Here is a 19,929-nt window from a genome sequence, read left to right as displayed (position 1 = left end):
TTGAGGGAAACTTCAGTACATGCTTAATACTTCATTCAATTCATTCCAGTGAATACTATATTACAGTTTGCAAGAGATATTGCAGTGTCCATTATATTAATTGTTATAAGGAGTAGTATTTTCTTTTAAGTAGGGGAACTGCTGTCTAGTTTTTGGTCTGATGCAATGCAGCACGGCAGGCTCAACCTGCGAGAGGATTCTAGAACCAGCATTCAAAGGAGTTGACCTCGCAGGAATCTCTTAAGCAGGCTACAAACGTTCTGCACATTCCTGCAGGAACAAATGGCAACAAAACATTTCTGACACAGAAACAAAAATGCAACATACCATCTTGTGAGAACACAGCAGTTAAGGTTTGGATGCAAGACACTGTGAAGAGTGATGCTAGTGGCTTTGGATGAGGTGCTAAGTAAAGGAGTACTTCTTAGCTGAAGGGGCCATCTTTCAAATGAGATTTTAAGGAACACGCTGTATTTTCAGAGACTCTGTAATAGGGGGTTTTTATAGGGTGGGTATCTTCTGACAGACAGGAAAGATTGTAGAGAGACTGTGGGCTGTCTTTGCAATATTTATTTGCAATATGTACAGTGTTTTGTTGCAGTGGTAGGTGGCCACCAATAGGGTACCAGCAAAGGTAGCCCTAGTGAAGGAGAACAGGGAGGTCCTGCACCAGGAGCCTATTCTATTCTATACAGGGAGATCCTGGACCAGGAGCCTATTCTATTCTATACAGGGAGGTCCTGCACCAGGAGCCTATTCTATTCTATACAGGGAGGTCCTGCACCAGGAGCCTATTCTATTCTATACAGGGAGGTCCTGCACCAGGAGCCTATTCTATTCTATACAATTAGGTCCTGCACCAGGAGCCTATTCTATTCTATACAGGGAGGTCCTGCACCAGGAGCCAATTCTATTCTATACAGGGAAGTCCTGCACCAGGAGCCTATTCTATTCTATACAGGGAGGTCCCGCACCAGGAGCTTATTCTCTCTAACGCAAACACACTGAGTGGGATTAGAATGACTTACATTATAGTTGTGGTTATCCCAGTCTACACACAGTGAAAACTCTTCGGTTGCCTTGTTTACTCACCCTGGTTAAACACACAGCAATGAGGCTCCTCCATTGATTCCTCTCCAGGCTTCCACCTCCTTTTTAAAGGCATGTGGCCAGAGTTAACTGATACTCAATGAATCAATCAACACCTTACCACATTCCACACCTGGATTTGGCAGGGATAAGATTTTAACCCTATCTCTGCCAAAGGTAAATTAAAAATATTTTAACTTTATTTGCGCGTCTCAAACCAAAACACCATATTTGCTTGTCAACTGTTAACAACCAGCTTACTTACTAGCATATCTCAATGCATGGATGCATCCTTAGATTTCTGCTGCCAGAATGGAGCTTTATTATGAACTGCACTATTATTTTTCAGAAGCGATTTCAAAGTTGCTGTGCTCAAAACATAGCAGTTTTCCTCTTTCTTTCTTTCTTTCTTTTTTTCTTTCACCAGTGCTGTACTTTTTGCAGTATGATACCAATTGCCCACAAACAGTCTTTTGAGACTTCCGATATTGTAAAGAGAGGCAAGAAATCACTGGCTACTGATCACAGTGTGGTGCTTTCTTAATCTCAAACTCAACCCTTCCTCAGTTCACGACTGAATTAAATATGCAGTGGCTTCTATAATGTAATCATTTTAATGCACTGAGAAATTACTGAATGATGCAGTGCACGTAATAGTCCCAGAAAAGTACTCAATTAGCCTGTCAGTATGAATTTATTTTTCATAATTAATGGTCTTTTCATGCATTTTTAACATTTTCACAGGAAGTTCTCTCGTTGTCAAGTGTTATCCAGTAATTATGTATTTGTGGGGTTTGGGGATTTGCCACTGTATATATTGCAGTGTAGTCCAAAACAAGACTAGTCAGAAAAAGGTCCTGCCAGTTTTTAATGACACAAACTGTAGAAGTAGAGTATGTGAGTATTGAAGAGGACCTTTTTGCCCATGTAACCCTATGGAAGAGAAAACCTGCCTGATGTTTTCTCACAGTGTATGCATAGACCATAACATATGGTGACATTGGAGGTACTGCATTTACTGTCTCACTGAGTATTTAAAAATAAAATATCAAGCTGAAATGCTAAGATCCTTTATCTCTGCACCCTTTTTCTTTTTCTTTAAAGAAACTCAAAATTAGACACCAAAACTTTTGGACTGTCTCTTACAGTTTTTCACAATCGCTAAAGCACAGTTACTGATACTATTAGCACAATTTTAAAAACAGTTAACAGAAACACCAAAGCAGTTGCACGATTTGCAAAACATTAAATCTAACGTTAAGCCCAACTTTAATTACAATTGCAATATGAAGCAAACATGTCAAATGTATTCATATATTTTGCAAAATATTTACATTAATTCTTCAAACATTTAGATTCATATCATTTAACTCTTCAACCAAAATAAAATACAGCTTTCAACTGGAAATAGATCCTGCAATTCAAAGGACTATATTATCAAACACAGAAAACCAGTATACACAAAATGAAAATTTTTGTCATTTCATGGACACTATATTTAGTCATTCATTTCTAATTAAAGATAATAATAAACTTGCTTGATGAATGTTTGGTTGTATTGTGCATCACTAAACCGCTCGGCTCTGTCTGGCCACATCATTTCATTGATGTCACAGCCGATGTTCTCCCTAATCGCAATGGGCAGCTCATCATTTAATCCTAAAAAAAAATGGAATATTGATATATTCATGTACAACCCATATGCATATTTACTGTATAAAACAAAGTAGGGAGCTGTGTCAGCATGCAAGCTACAGACTATAAATACACATAATAGGTTACATAAAATACTGCTATTCACACTTACCTAGTCTCAGTTTGAAATGTACAAATTATAGATGCAACTGTTCATTGCCGCAGATCTTGTTGCACTGCCAGCCCTGTTTCCTTCATTCTCATACTTTTGCCCATATTTAATTTGTTACAGCAATACACTGTGGTCTCACCCGGACTGGCTGGCTCCTGTGTCAGATATTACAACCACGACCAAGACCATGACCACGATCATGATCACTCCTCTGTTCACATCCACATCCACATCCATGACCATGTCCACGTTCACGTCCATGATCACAACATGTCCATGTCCACGTCCTCAACCATATCCACCACCATGTCCACGTCTATGACCATGTCCATGACCACATCCCTGTCCACATCCATGTCCATGATCACAACAAGTCCCTGTCCCTGTCCACAACCACATCCATGACCACAACCACATCCACGACCACTGCCACCACCATAGCCACAATCACTACAATCTCCCAATCGACATCCATGACAACATCCACAACCACATCCATGTCCATGCCCACAATCACTACAACCTCCACATCCACGTCCAGGACCACATCCAAAACCACATCCATGTCCATGTCCACATCAACGTCCATGACCACAATTATTACAACATCCATGTCCAATGTCAACAAACATGTCCACGACCATGACCACAATCACTACAATGTCCATGACCACGTCCACATCCATCACTATATCCACGTCCACAACCACGTCCACAACCACGTCCACATCCACGTCCACAAACATGACCATGACCACATCCACATCCACGACCATGACCACTTAAACCTCCACATCCACGATCACCTACACATCCATATCCATGTCCAGGACCACGACCACAATTACTACAATGTTCACGTCAACATCCACGACCATGACCATGTCCATGATCACATCCATGTCCACATCCATATCCTCCATCTTGCCCACCTTCTCCTGTCTTCTCCAATATTTTAGTAGTTTTGTAAATGAGGAGTCAGTTTAGGTGTTTGTGTTACCTGTTTTGAGAAAATTGTGTAGTTTCATGAATTTTGCTTTAGCTGATTGAGTTTCCAGGTGTGTGGAACACTTGATTAAATTTATTGAGTTTCCAGGTGTGTGGAACACTTGATTAAATTAACTGAGTTTCCAGGAGTGTGGAACACTGATTACATTAACTGAGTTTCCAGGTGTGTAGAACACTTGATTAAATTAATGAACAAAGTACTGAGTTCTGAGGAGGAATCCCTCTCATAAGAAACATGTGTGTTAGGAATACAATTGTGTTCACAGAATTAGAGAGTGTTTTGCTACATGTGTTTATGAGTAAAATGTGTGATCAGTTTTTCAAATGTGTTAGCAGTTTAGATATTTACCTTACATGTTGTAGTATTTGTGTCAGCAGTTTTGATTGCTGTATTTTACCATTTGAGAATGACTGTAACAGTCGTGGATTCGAAAGACCCCATTCCTCAGCTTATCTTGTGCTCATCATGTATAACACATCCATCAGGGCTTCAAAGAGGAGGCTGTACCATAAGGACCCTCTGCTAAATATCCACTGAGATGAATAGCACCACCCTTTCTGAGTGATCTTTAATGGTTGGAGCCTCAGATTAACAGCGCCTGCCATGGGATGGCTAAATCAGATTTGAATATTATTTTGAAATAAAGAACAGCAAAAACAGTTATTTCAATGAGGTTATCTAAACAGTGACTTCAAGGAGATTATCTAAACAGTGACTTTAATGAGGAGGAAATAACTGGAACACTCAACAGATTGCCATCATGAAAGAAGGAAATTTCAAGTCTGGAATGTTACTGGTACTCATGAACTTGGAAGCAGCAGGACTTGCAGTATAGTTGGTGATATGATAATATTGTGATAATATTGTGTACGTGGAAAACAAAAAACTAAGGATCCAGAATCTAAAAGCAAGAACTGTAGGAACATGTTTGTTGAATCTTATATATGACTTTTATACTTGTGGGGCATTTGCACTACTGCCAACCCAAACTATAGACTCAGTCAGACCTTGTCATTTTACAACATGCCAAACAGGTGTGTGTGTGTATATATATATATAAAGATGAAGGCTGGAACCGCGTATGTGTGTTAATTGGCTAGGTATAGTGAACAGTTTCATCAATTCTCTGACTGTTCCTTTTAAATAACAAAAAAAAAGGAATAAGTATGCCAGATCTGCTATCTTTCCCATCATGACTGAAACAGACATGTAACAGGGAGGCGTAGGGTTTATATATTATATTCCAAGGCTGTCATTTCACAAACAGATCAATCAGTCCATATCTACACAAGTGTGTGCTGCAGATTTCAGATTTGCTTTCCTTTCTATTCACTATTCTCTAACTCACAAATGGTTTATATACTGTAGTGTGTTGAATGTGTCTCTATAGTTCTCATCTTAATGAAATAGCACGGGGAGCACTGGATCAGCCTTCACATGGCGCTCCCTGTCGGTACCTTGGTACTACTAATTGATCCAACCCCGCTGACCGAATCCAATCAGTTTTTCATGGATTCCGGTCACTTGAGATATGCAAGCCACAAAGTGGCAGGGTTCTCCGACTTTCAAGCTGTTGGATTCGCACTCCGAGTTTTTCAACTCAACGTCGAAGGCTTATCACTAGCCAAGCGCACACTGATCAGCAGTCTTGCTCATTAGCTCAAGATTGACATTGTCTGTCTACAAGAGACGCATATTGCGGTTGAAGAGGCCAGTCGCTATGACATTGATGGCTTTGACATGCTGTGTCATACAACTCACCCGAAGCACGGCCGTGCAACGTACGTCCGCAGCGACGTCGCCGATGCTTTGTTCATTTCGTCGACCACTTTTTGCGACGTCATTGAAGCCGGAGATTTTCAAATTGTTAATGTTTACAAGCCTCTGAGTGCCAACTGGGACAGTCAAGTTCTACAGGTGCTTCATCACCCTGCTATCTATGTGGGGGATTTCAACAGCCACCATTCAGATTGGGGATATGAGAATGTATCCAATGACGGTGACAGCCTTGTTACTTGGGCCACCAGAAACGACATTATCCTGAAAAACAACCAGGTTCCTTCCACTCAGCCCGCAGGTCCAAAGACTACTCACCAGACTTATGTTGGGCGAGCACTATGAATGGTCATTCCTAACCTACTGCCAGAACGATCCTCAGTGGCTTTCCACATTCCCAGCACAGACTATTACTGATATATATTGGTCTGCACCTACCAACAATCCTCAGCTCAAACAAGGTTCGTTGGAACTTTAGAAAAGCAGACTGGGAGAAATTTAGTGAGATAGCTGACCGCAGCATTCCAACAATTCCACTTCACATCATTCCAGTTGAAGAGGCTTATAACTGCTTCCGTCAAGCAATCTTCAAAGCAGCAACTTCATCAGTTCCAAGAGGCCAAAGACCGGTCTACATCCCGTGCCTGGATGATGAATGTGAGGGTCTGTTGAAAGAGTACGTAGATTCAGGAGACCCAGAGTTTGTGGACCAATTGTTGGAATCATTGGATGCAGCCAGAACAGCGCGCTGGGAGGAATCGACAAGTAACCTCGATTTCACCCACTCAAGCAGGAAGGCATGGAACTTGATCCGTTGACTTGGTGCATCCCAGAAACCTCCTTCATGTAGCCGACCAGGAGTGATGGCAAAGCAGGTGGCCACTCACCTGATAGAGGTTGGCAAAGCAACTCTTGAGAAACAATGGAATAGGCGTGAAATAGACGAGTGGAGCCAACTCCACCGAAGGAATAGTGGTCAGGTCACAGTTAATCCAGTCACACCTGCTGACTTGGCAGAAGCTCCGAACAGAATGAAATCTGGAACCACCATGGGCTATGACAACATCCACCCAGAATTCCTGAAGGATTTAGGACCATGGGTAAGGTCATGGCTGGCTGGATTTCTAAAGCATGTCCTGTCAGAGCATCGCATGCCACGAGTTTGGCGATGCTCAAAAGTCATCACTATCCTGAGACTGAGTAAGGACCCTCACGTCGCAGCAAGTTACAGACCTAGATCACTACTTTCAGTATGCTACAAGGTCCTGAAGCAGGTGATCCTTAAATGCACCACCCCAGACGTTGAGCGGATCCTCCCAATTGAACAAGCAGGTTTCAGAGCAGGAAAAAGTACATTGGATCAAGTCCTGGCTCTAGCTACCTTCATCGAAAATGGCTTCCAGCGGAACTTTAAAACAGGCTCTGTTTTCCTGGATTTAACTGCAGCGTATGACACCGTCAGTGTTACCCTGGATCGTTCACTGACATTCCACGACCACCATATAAAGACAGCCGCGAAAGTCTGCTTACGAAACAACTTGCTAAGTATGTTGGCCGGCATATTATCGGGAGCACGAACACCGGTCCTCTCTATTACTCAACAGCTGAGTATGTGCCCCAGTCTGGTGTCGCCGTTCGCATGCAAAGAAAATTGAAACTCATCTAAACTCTGCAATGCGGAACATCTCCGGCACTTTTCGTTCAACTCCAGTCCAGTGGCTACCGGTGCTGAGCAACATCACACCTCCACACATTCAGCGCAAGGAAGCAGTGGTCAAAATCGTCAACAAGATCCAGGATAACCCGGCACTACCATTGCATGACTTTATCCTCCATCCACCAAAGGTGCTTCTGGAATCTAGACGCCCAGTATGGCTGTCACTTCCTGACCCTGATTAGTCATCAACAACCCAGTTGCAAGAGGAGTGGTTCCAGAGCGACACTCGCAACCAATTCCTCATTGCCGAACAAACAGACCGCCCGTACTGCTTTAACCTGCCACGCCAAGATTGGACTTTACCCAATCGCTATCGTACTGGTCACAGTCGGTGTGCAGAGTGTCTTTATGACTGGGGCCTCGAAGACAGCCCACCCTGCTCATGTGGGCAGAAATAGACAATGCTTCACATTGTGGAGGACTGCCCGCTGACAAGTTTCCCGGGTGGACTCCGTGCTCTACACACAGCTGTTGATTCAGCAGTTGCTTGGCTGTGCAAGAACAGCACACACTAAGAGAGAGAATGATAGCATACAACACAATAACCATGATTATAGCAATTTCTATTATATAATGTCTGTTCACTTTGAAATGACAGAAGCCACTCATTGACAGCAATCATTGTTTCTAGTTTAGCATGTTCCGTTCATGCATTTTGTAAGCAGGTCTTGTTTAGGTAGGTGTGGCAATGTGCCCCGCCCCTGTGTGTATTTTTGTGTTATATGTTGCGTGTTTGTGTTAATGTTGTGTATTGTAAGGTGCACAGGGTATGTGGGTTATGAGCACAGGTGATACAAAGTGTAATTTGTATTTAGGCACGAGAATTGCACAAATCATTTCACGTACAAAGTAAAAGGGTATTGATATGTGAGCATGGGAGTGCACAGATTAGTACATGTGCTGGGATTCAAGTGAATAATTAATTGGTAATTGAATCCCAGCACAACAGTATATATAGATGCATGAAGCACTCACTCAGGGTTGTGTGTTCGGGAAGTGGAGAATGGGTGAGAGAGAGAGGGGAGAGTTAATTTAAAATTTAAAATAACAAATGATACTCATGCGAGAAGGCACGAGAGAATATGTGATGTGACGTTCTGTAGATGGCGCAAGCTGATTCCATTGTAATATTAAATCAGATTGATTCTATGGTAGTATAACCCGTCCCCCATCCCCCATCCTCTGTCCCAGAAATGTATATACATTGAACAAAAATATAAACGCAACATGCAACAATTTCAAAGATTTTACTGAGTTACAGTTCATGTAAGGAAATCAGTCAATTGAAATAAGAACATAAGAACATAAGAAAGTTTACAAACGAGAGGAGGCCATTTGGCCCATCTTGCTCGTTTGGTTGTTTGTAGCTTATTGATCCCAGAATCTCATCAAGCAGCTTCTTGAAGGAGGGTGTCAGCTTCAACAACATTACTGGGGAGTTGATTCCAGAACCTCACAATTCTCTGTGTAAAAAAGTGCCTCCTATTTTCTGTTCTGAATGCCCCTTTGTCTAAACTCCATTTGTGACCCCTGGTCCTTGTTTCTTTTTTCAGGCTGAAAAAGTCCCTTGGGTCAACACTGTCAATACCTTTTAGAATTCTGAATGCTTGAATTAAGTCACCACGTAGTCTTCTTTGTTCAAGACTGAACAGATTCAATTCTTTTAGCCTGTCTGCATATGAAATGCCTTTTAAGCCCGGAATAATTCTGGTCGCTCTTCTTTGCACTCTTTCTAGAGCAGCAATATCTTTTTTATAGCGAAGTGACCAGAACTGCAAACAATATTCAAGATGAGGTCTTACTAGTGCATTGTACAGTTTTAACATTTCTTCCCTTGATTTAAATTCGACACTTTTCACAATGTATCCGAGCATCCTGTTAGCCTTTTTTATAGCTTCCCCACATTGTCTAGATGAAGACATTTCTGAGTCAACAAAAACTCCTAGGTCTTTTTCATAGATTCCTTCTCCAATTTCAGTATCTCCCATATGATATTTATAATGTACATTTTTATTTCCTGCGTGCAGTACCTTACACTTTTCTCTATTAAATGTCATTTACCATGTGTCTGCCCAGTTCTGAATCTTGTCTAGATCATTTTGAATGACCTTTGCTGCTACAACAGTGTTTGCCACTCCTCCTACTTTTGTGTCATCTGCAAATTGAACATGTTTGCTTACTATACCAGAATCTAAATCATTAATGTAGATTAGGAATAGCAGAAGACCTAATACTGATCCCTGTGGTACACCACTGGTTGCCACACTCCATTCTGAGGTTTCTCCTCTAATCAGTACTTTCTGTTTTCTACATGTTACCACTCCCTAATCCATGTACATGTGTTTCCTTGAATCCCAACTGCATTCAGTTGGAGAATTAATCTTTTGTGCGGGACTTTGTCAAAAGCTTTCTGGAAATCTAAATAAACCATGTCATATGCTTTGCAATTACCCATTATCGATGTCGCAACCTCAAAAAAATCAAGCAAGTTAGTTAGGCACGATCTCCCTTTCCTAAAACCATGTTGACTGTCTCCCAGTACCCTGTTACCATATAGGTAATTTTCCATTTTGGATCTTATTATAGTTTCCATAAGTTTTCATATAATAGAAGTCAGGCTTACTGGTCTGTAGTTACCTGGTTCAGTTTTGTTTCCCTTTTTGTGGATCAGTATTACGAAATGAATTAATTAGGCCATAATCTATGGATTTCACATGACTGGGAATACAGATATGCCTCTGTTGGTCACAGATACCTTAAAAAAAAGGTAGGGTCATGGATCAGAATACCAGTCAGTATCTGGTGTGACCACCATTTGCCTCATGCAGCGCGACACATCTTCGCATAGAGTTGATCAGGCTGTTGATTGTCCTGTGGAATGTTGTCCCACTCCTCTTCAATGGCTGTGCGAAGTTGCTGGATATTGGAGGGAACTGGAACACACTGTCGTACACGTCGATCCAGAGCATCCCAAACATGCTCAATGGGTGACATGTCTGGTGAGCATGCAGGTCATGGAAGAACTGGGACATTTTCAGCTTCCAGGAATTGTGTACAGATCCTTACGACATGGGGCTGTGCATTATCATGTTGAAACATGAGATGATGGGGGCAGATGAATAGCACGACAGTGGGTCTCAGGATCTCGTCACGGTATCTCTGTGCATTCAAATTGCCATCGATGAAGTACAATTGTCCATAGCTTATGCCTTCCCATACCATAACCCCACCACCACCATGGGGTACTCTGTTCACAACGTCGACATCAGCAAACCGCTCGCCCACACGATGCCATACACGCTGTCTACCATCTGCCCAGTACAGTTGAAACCGGCATTCATCCATGAAGAGCACACTTCTCCAGCGTGCCGGTGGCCATCGAAGGTGAGCATTTGCCCACTGAAGTCGGTTACGATGCCAAACTGCAGTCAGGTCAAGACCCTGGTGAGGACGACAATTAAGCAGATGAGCTTCCCTGAGATGGTTTGAATTCTTCAGTTGTGCAAATCCACAGTTTCATCAGCTGCTGTCCGAGTGGCTGGGCTCAGACGATCCCGCAGGTGAAGAAACTGGTTGTGGAGGTCCTGGGCTGGAATGGTTACATGTGGTCTGCGGTTGTGAAGCCAGTTGGATGTACTGCCAAATTAAACCAACATTAGAGGTGGCTTATGGTAGAGAAATGAACATTCAATTCTCTGGCAACAGCTCTGGTGGACATTCCTGCAAAGCATGCCAATTGCACGCTCCCTCAAAACTTGAGACATCTGCGGCATTGTGTTGTGTGACAAAACTGCACATTTTAGAGTAGCCTTTTCTTGGTTTTATTGTCCCATACCTGTCCGGTGGATGGATTATCTTGGCAAAGGAGAAATGCTCACTAACAGGGATGTAAACAAATTTGTGCACAAAATTTGAGAGAAATAAGCTTTTTGTGCATATGGAAAATTTTGGATACACTTAAAAATACAGGTACATTAACTACACTGTAGTTACACTGTAATTATAATGTTCTTACAATATTTAATACATGTAATTACTCCTAAATCCTATAACCGGACCAGTAACTACATTATAGAATTACTTCTATTAACACCATGTAGTTCTATTTAATTACCTATGTAACTAAGTTAAAACATGAGCCTGAATTTAATTACAGTAGTACTGGTTGTGAAGTGACCCCTTGTTACCTGGTAATAACAGGAAATGTTAAGTGTAACTACATTGTGAATTATGATAATTACAATAAAACTAAATATAATTCAATGTAATTCCTTTGGAAATGTACTGTATTTTGAAGTGACTCCTTGTTACCTTGTAATAAAAGAAAATAATGAATGTAATTACATCATGAATTATGGTAGTTACAATTAAACTAATATTACCATTCTGAAGTGATTCCTTGTTACCTGGTAATAACAGGAAATGGTAAATGTAACTATATTGTGAATCATGATGATTACAATAAAACAAAATGTAATTCAAAGTAATTCCTTTGGCAGTGTACTGTAGTTTGAAGTGTCTCAGTGTTACCATGTAATAAAAGAAAATACTGAATGTAATTACATGGTAAGTGATTGAACCTAAGGTAACCCTATGCAATTTGTTTGGAAATGTTTTGTATTTTTTGGTAACACTGCTTCACATGTCAATAACATCCAATTATAGTAATATAGTAGCACACAGTTAAAGTGAAAGGGGCTGGATGTGAAATTATTTTAAAACCATTACGTGACTGGTGGAGAATAAAATAAACATTATATTCGGTTAATTTTTATTTTATAGTGTTTATTTTTCAGTATGCATACATTACAAACAGACAAACATTTGAATCTATAATGCATTAAACATACAAGGTCACCTCTTTTAATACAAAAAAAAAAAAAAAAAAAGATCTTATCTTTAGGAGCACCAAAATATGTAGGTGAGGATTTGCAAAGCATTTTACTCCAAAGAAAAATGTTACATTATTTTTTTTTTTTAAATTAATTAATAAATAATAATAATAATAATAATAATAATAATAATAATAATAATAATAATAATAATAATAATAATAATACAATTGCTTAAACTAATTTCTTGAGTTATGCTTTTTTGTTATATTTTGTTGGTAAACACTCAGTAGAACTTTAGTTTTAGTCACTTAACTATACTAACATTGATTTTTTATTTTTGAATGTTCATCCAGCAGGTCCTGTATCTGGGAGTCATTACATGCATGCACATGCAATGCAGGTCAAAAGTTTGAAAAACACAAATGATATACAGAGTCATAATTGATCTTAATTTAAGAAAGATTATAGTCTTTCGTTTGAGACTGTTTGGAGAAACCAGCATATTTAATGTGCAAATCTCCTGAGTAGATTTATCAGGTGACATACATACCCACGCCAGCTGTGCAGCTTTTCTAGTAATAGGAGGAACATCAGGCTGCCATTACACTTTAGAGACCTTCCTCATCAATGGTAGTACATTTTGAAAGAGACATCAGTAATCCAGGGATTACAGTGAAGAACAGTGAATAATACTGTGCTCACCCCAGTCCCTGTTTATCATTTGATGCTTCCAAACTTTTGATCTGTACTGTACGTACAGTAACAATCACCACACCTTTGTCAGACAACAAACCAGCTCTGTGTGTTTTCTCACCAGCCAGACCATTCAAAAAGTCACATAAGATTCCAAGCCTTAAAGGAGTAGAGCAATTCACAATCATATGCGCTTACAGTACAGGTCAAAAGTTTGGATGTAACAACCGATAAACAGAGGGACTGGGGGGTGAGCACAATATTATTTGTTGTTCTTCACTCTAATCCCTGCATTACTGATGTCTTTGCATCACTGAAGTTATTAATTTGACAAAAAATATTTTTACATTTTCATTTCTTACATTATTTATTAACATTACTTTTTAAAATTTACTTAGTTGCCCTTCTTATATCTTTCACTAACCTTCCAAGAATCCCATGCCTGTGATTGACAACAAGCCAGAAGAACCATTCAATGACCTCCAGGTGTAGTGTTAAGCTTTTTTCTGTCCTGTTACACTCTTCTGTTTTATATGTTTTCCAAGCACTCTCAATATGTTGAGTGTGAGCACCGCTGACTGGATCTACAAAGTCTTGGCTGTGATTAATATGAAAGTGACGATAACCATTGTGGTTTAGCACTCTTACATAAGCACGCCATTCATCAGATATGATGGTACTGAGAGGGTGGACCTGCTTCACAATAATGGGAAGTAATCTCTGTTGACATCTTCTGGCCACTAGGTTGAAGACTGGTTGACCGTGTTGCTGTTTCACTTCCAGCAAGCCAAAGACCCAGGACTTTCTTCGTTGTGCTCCACTGTATCATCCCCGTCCATACTGTAAATTAAAATGCATAAAGTCAGATATGATTATAAAAAAATCCCTTCTATCTCATTTCTGTGCATTGACAAAAAAAAAGTTTGGTTGTACTGTCGGTTCACCAGAGGTCATAAGTGAATTATTTTGATGGTCTCACTTAGCCCTCACTGAAGAGATGTCTAGTTCACAAAACCAATGCATATTTTGGCACATGGCACTGGATTTCTCAGAAATAGTGAGCCCAAGGATTGGATGGACATGGAAACTGTACTGCACAACACCCTTTCTAAGCTTTATGTTTGCAGTGCAGTGTAACAAAGCTCACATAGTTATGTAGTCCTTGGTCAATCAACCAATATGTGGTACATGGAGTACACACATCTGGACTACTGCATTTTTAAACATTAATTTATACCATAAATGTTATTGCAATAGGTTAGTATGATCATGTACATAATTACTCAAAAAATGTTTAACAAACAACATATGGTTGTAAAATATACATGGTGGTTACTGTTTAATGATTGTCGATCTCTGTGTTAAAGGTCAATTTAGAGGCAATTGAGGATTGTTCATAGGGTTTACATTTGTAACTACGCTTGCAGTGAGCAATATTTCTCATTATCGTAATGCATTCACTTGTGCCCTTTTTCAGGTCAAGCAAACATGTATTTTAATTGTATTAGTACTGAGTACTAGGAAGGTGTGTCTAAGAAATCAATGCAACTTTAATTTAAGATTAGACGACAAAAGAAATTATCAGTCTTTTAATCACTAGATGGTATTAATATCATATATATTCATAATGATATTCACCGCAGAAACACAAGTAGAAATAGTTTACCAAAAGTTGCATCATATAAAACTGCACAGAACACCCTCCTTTTTATTTATTTTTTAAGTGTATTTAAAAAATCATATATGCAAAGGAGTACGATACTACAGTTTTTTTTTTTTTTTCCAGTAGTAACTTAGCGTGCCCCCTGCCATTGAAACACCTAGGAAAGCAGTCAGAAGATAGTTTCTTTTCCTTCTATTAAATGCCTCAGTTTTCTGGATAAGGATGACTGCATTGTGATAAATAATTAGACACAGAAAGTTAAATTGCCGAATATCGAGTTGCACAGTGACAACGGGCACATGCTCAAGCCACTGCAACAAAACACACACTCAGTCTATAAGCAACAAGCAAATAACAAAGAGAACCATATAGTGATAGTGATAATAACATGTGAATAATCAGCTGTTTTGTGTTTATATTAAATACGGATATACAATGCAACCGAGAGCAAATGAAGTAGTAATAATTTATCTGCTGTGTTTCATGACCTTTTATGAATAATAAATAATAGATATTTTTTTAAATAAAAAAGTCTTTTTTCATACCGTCACTTGCTGATTCTTCAAGTTCCTCTTGATTCACAGTCTCAATTCTCAATCTTGGCGCCTAAAGTTTGAAGTTCTGCGTTATCAGAAACGTTTTCCCTCACTCCAGTATTCAATTTCGCCAGTTTACCCGCACACAATGGGATTACATACAAGCAACTAAACACTGAAATAATCGGAGTTAGGTAAGACATATTATACAATTATATTATAGCTAGCTTTTCAACTATCTTGTTATTTTGTTAATTACATTTTTTATGGATTTGGGGTGGCAAAACAATAAACTACTTTAATGCAAACATTACAGTAGAGACATACAAAAAATTAAGAAACTAGATTATGAAAAGTCATGGTAGGTCGACCATTTTGAGCAAGTGCACACTCAAGAAATCAAGTCCAGCCACCATATGGTTTCTACTTTTCATGTTTATGCAACATTGATGGCTAGATTCACAAAGCTCTTTTCCAAGCTCATTATGTTTTCTGAAAAGGAATATTTTCAAATACAGTTTTAATTTAGACTGCTTGTAACAAACGGCTGAGTTATTGTTTGTCAAGTTTAATATTTTGGAACAGGCTTCACAATGCTATTTTGGTGAACGGTCCCATCCTGTACACTGCCAGTTTTCCTGAGCTAAACATATTTTCATATTTTGATTTTACCCCAGCAAAGCCGAATTTCACTTGCTCCCCTGCTCACTTAGCAGCTCCAGCAGTGCCTTGTCAGCAATAATCCTTGATTAAATGGCATAGTCAATGCTCCAGCACCTTTTGCAATTCCTCCTTCAGCCTCGCTACTTCATTACATTTTCTCTTTCAGTGGCTGCTTGCTTGCCCCAGCCCAGGTAGTCTGGGTCCCGCCCTCATCTATCCATTCCAATGTACAACAGAGTTACTGCATCTGCTTCAGGCTCCAATTAGCAGCCACCATCCAACATGACGCTCTCTCTCCTTTGATTCAAGGGCAAGTAATAGAGGATAGTCAGTTCTACACACACCACACGGTCAGACAGATTCACTCCATCCCTCAGTCACAAATGCTCATTCACTCTGCACCGTCCTGCAGCAACAAATGCTCATATGCTCTGCACTGCCCAAGTCACACTCGCCCTTCCTCTTTCTCAATCTGATTCATATGCAAAACCTTCCTTCTGCTTCCTCTAAACCCAGAATCTCAGATTCTCTAATTAAAAAATAACCCACAAAATATCGGTAAGCGCCTAATCATTGATCTTTTCTCCCCGGTGGGCAGTTCCCCTGGTCTCAACGCCCTAATTCCCTCTCAAATACTATAACATTAATACATAGTGAGAGATGTGGTACAAGACTGGAATCTGTCTTGATTATGAGTTAAGGAGTTCCACTATTAGGAGAATGACTGGAGTTGTGAAACCCAAATCTCTGAATGTGAGTTCACCTTTTCCATTCCAAGCAGACATGACAGTAGCAAACCAGTGATCGATCCTGTGTTAACCAACACTTAGGATGTTCAGCATCTCATCTCTAGACATCAGGATGTGGTACTCCTTGCTGCAACACTGGAACACTCAATGAATGTAGTTCTGGCTGCTCATCTTCAATACGGATCACCAAGACGCTTTAGCAAGAACATCAACTGCCGCTGCAGTTTTCCGCATCCACCCCTCCGTCCTCAAAAAAAAAAAAAAGTCATGTTCCTAGAACTCCGACAGACATGCAGAACAGAAAGCTAGGCTTCGGATCTGCACTTATCTATGACGGTGGTGATAGATCACTGCAGGTTTGGGAAAGGCTACATATGCTGAACATGAAACAGTTATACTTGATGCAAGAAGCTTTGGCAGCAGACCAAGACGTGTCTTCACTGTCATCCGAGTGAGGGAAGAATGCTGGATAGCTACTCTAAGGAGCAGTACTTGGAAGTGACGTTAGCCACATTAAAGGGGCAATTGGTCCTCAAGTTCCGGAGCCTGGTTCCCAACGCAGACTCTCTTCCCCTACTACCCCCTTCAAGGACCTGACGTTCATCTGAACTCTTCAGTCTCCTCTGCTACGCATGACAGTTCATGTCTGAGGCTTTAACTCCTTCCACCTGGTCCACCTACTCCACCACCTGGCCAACATTCCTCCTATTCTGCACACAGAACCGGATGTCTTATTCAGTAAGCAGCCTAGACCACTTCCTCGCATTCATTACCTACCTACTGGTCTCCTTGAACCTCCTCCTTTTATCTATCAAATCCTACATCTCAGGCATTCAACATCAGTTCCGTCTTTCGTCCATCCCTGCTCCACAGCTCCTGTCTGTCCCGGCTATCCGCCTGACTCTCCATGGCATGGAAAGAGCTCTCCCAGCAGCCATGCCTTCCAGGTTACCTGTATCCTCGGACGTCCTTCGACTTCTAATCTTCTTACTCAGGATTGGCTGCTTTAATCCATCGGATGACCCCAACGTGGAGGTGCTATGTCTATGCTTTCTTCTGCTTCCTTCGTTGTTCGGAATTCTCGGTTCCTTCTCCATCCAGCATTCCAGCACTTGGCTTGCGACGGTCTGACCTATCCCAGCTTCATTTGTGCTTGATTTCCAAATTAAAGATGGAGGTTTCATGTTTAAAAGATTGAATAGGCAGTCTGCAGAAGCAGCTCACAGATGTGAAGAGTGAAAGATATTTCCTAAGGCAGCAGCTAAGCAAGGCGGTCAGTATTGTTTGAGTTCATGAGCTCTTTAATTGTTGCACTGAAGCTGAAATCTACTAATTGTGAGCCTTTTTTTGCTGTATACGAGGAATTTGTTTTTTGCAACTGATGTAAAGAAAAAAACTGCCTGAAAATTGAATTTAAATCTATTATACACAAAATGTTCCAAAAAGACTTTCTCCTTCCTCTTTTAATATCCATTCTCAGTTGGCAAACAAAAGCAAAAAAGAGACAACATGAGGGACAAGATGACCAGGAAGGTGATTCAAGCTTATCATCTGCAACTTCAGCTAGAGACTAGAGGGACAGAGACAGAATGAGACTCTGAGAATGAGAGAAAGAAGCAGCATCACAAGAAAAGCTTTAAGAAAGCAATATGTAGAGGTACACTATAGTAGAAATATAAAGATCCTATTTCTGCTACAAAAATTATATATCATTGCTTATATTTCAATTTCATAATTAGTTTACATTTCCCATTATACCCATGTATGTTTCCACATTTTTAAATGAAATTTCAAATGATTTAAAAATATGCAAATGAGCCTCTTGAAACATGTCTTGGAAACATGGCTAATGGCCCAGTTTTCTTACTTGATTCTTAATAAGTAGTTTTTGTACACCAATGTCTGTAGAACACTTTTGCTATTCATATAATATTAAATTGCTATTTGTGTACTTACTGTTGCTTGTACCGCTCCAGGCTTGCAGTCTGTTACTTCCTTAGACATGAGTCACTAATGGTTCTCAGTTGAACATGATTTTGATCTATTTTGGGCATGGGCATTTACGCACCCTACCCTACTTGAGATTCTGATTTGTTTGGTCAGGAGATATTTATACTAATATCTGTGTTGTGCAAAACACTTAACAGAGTCATCTTTTATTTTTAGTGAGAACCCCCAATGATGTAAAGAAATGTTACCGACTGGTTCTAAAGAAGTACCAAAAAGGAGGAAGCCTGGCGCAAGCATTTCTTCAGTGTGGAGTGGAGCGCAATGCAATTGCATTATTGGCTCCCATGGCAGAGCTTATGATTGCATCACCAGAAACATACAAGCAGTTACCTTATTTTGACGGAAGCAAGGAGAAGATGAAGGATTCTGCTAAAAGATGTATCGGTGCTCTGACTGACAGCATCATGGGATGCTATCCTATTACACACAAAGTAACAGTGTAGATTTAAGATGTGTAAAATTTCTTCTGCTAGGCTGCTGTGTCCAGTTGGTTAGAATATGAAGAGCTTAGATTCAAAATGTATTGTATGCCATCTGCCAGCAAACTCTGTCGACCGGACATTACAGACAGGTCAGGTTTTGTTAATCACGTCTGAACCACACACACATTGATTTGTGCCATCACCTCGCTATATGGATTGAATTATTTGCTTATTGGGCATTGTTTAGAGCTCTGTGTAAATTGTGACAGTGAAAACCTTAATGAAACTGCGTCTCTCATTATTCAGACTGTTGCACTCGTGCAGCCTCATTTTATTAATTTTTGTATTAGTAATGTAATCCAGTTCCTAGTTACTATACTTAATTCACACTCTTGCAATATGTTGATTTAAATTTGTGTGTGGTTCAGACGTGAGTTAAACAGCCTGACCTGTCTGAAATGTCCAGTCGATATGGAGCCTGTTGGCAAACTGTGTATCACGTTTTGCGTCTAAGATCTCTGTACGCCCTTTTCACAAAGGCTGAATTAAGACTTGTTTTGTTTTAAGCTTTCTACTTCCAGGTGTTAAATTTGTTTAAAAATTGTATCTCACTCCAATGTATGAATGAATAATAAGAAAATGTAAATAATTCCAAATATTTAGTGTTTATTGTTGAGGATCTAAAACTACTTCTAATTTAATTTTACTATTGATAGTGGAATGTCTTTTTTTGTGCTTGCTACAAGGTGTGCCAAAAATGTGACTGTTTCTGTTTTAAAGCTAATTTTGTATATTCTATTGAAATTGGATTTTCAGTTAAAATACAAGAATATTTTACTGTAGTACCAAGACACAACTCGAACTTTGCAAAGCAGCAAGATCACAGTGCGCGGGTCTTCTAATAAAAGCTACAGAGTACTAAATATCTGTTTAGTTTTAAAAAATTAATAATAATAATAA

This window comes from Polyodon spathula, chromosome 34 (genome assembly GCF_017654505.1).
Source record: "Polyodon spathula isolate WHYD16114869_AA chromosome 34, ASM1765450v1, whole genome shotgun sequence".
Classification (NCBI taxonomy): Eukaryota; Metazoa; Chordata; class Actinopteri; order Acipenseriformes; family Polyodontidae; genus Polyodon; species Polyodon spathula.
Note: the sequence above shows the minus strand (reverse complement) of the source record.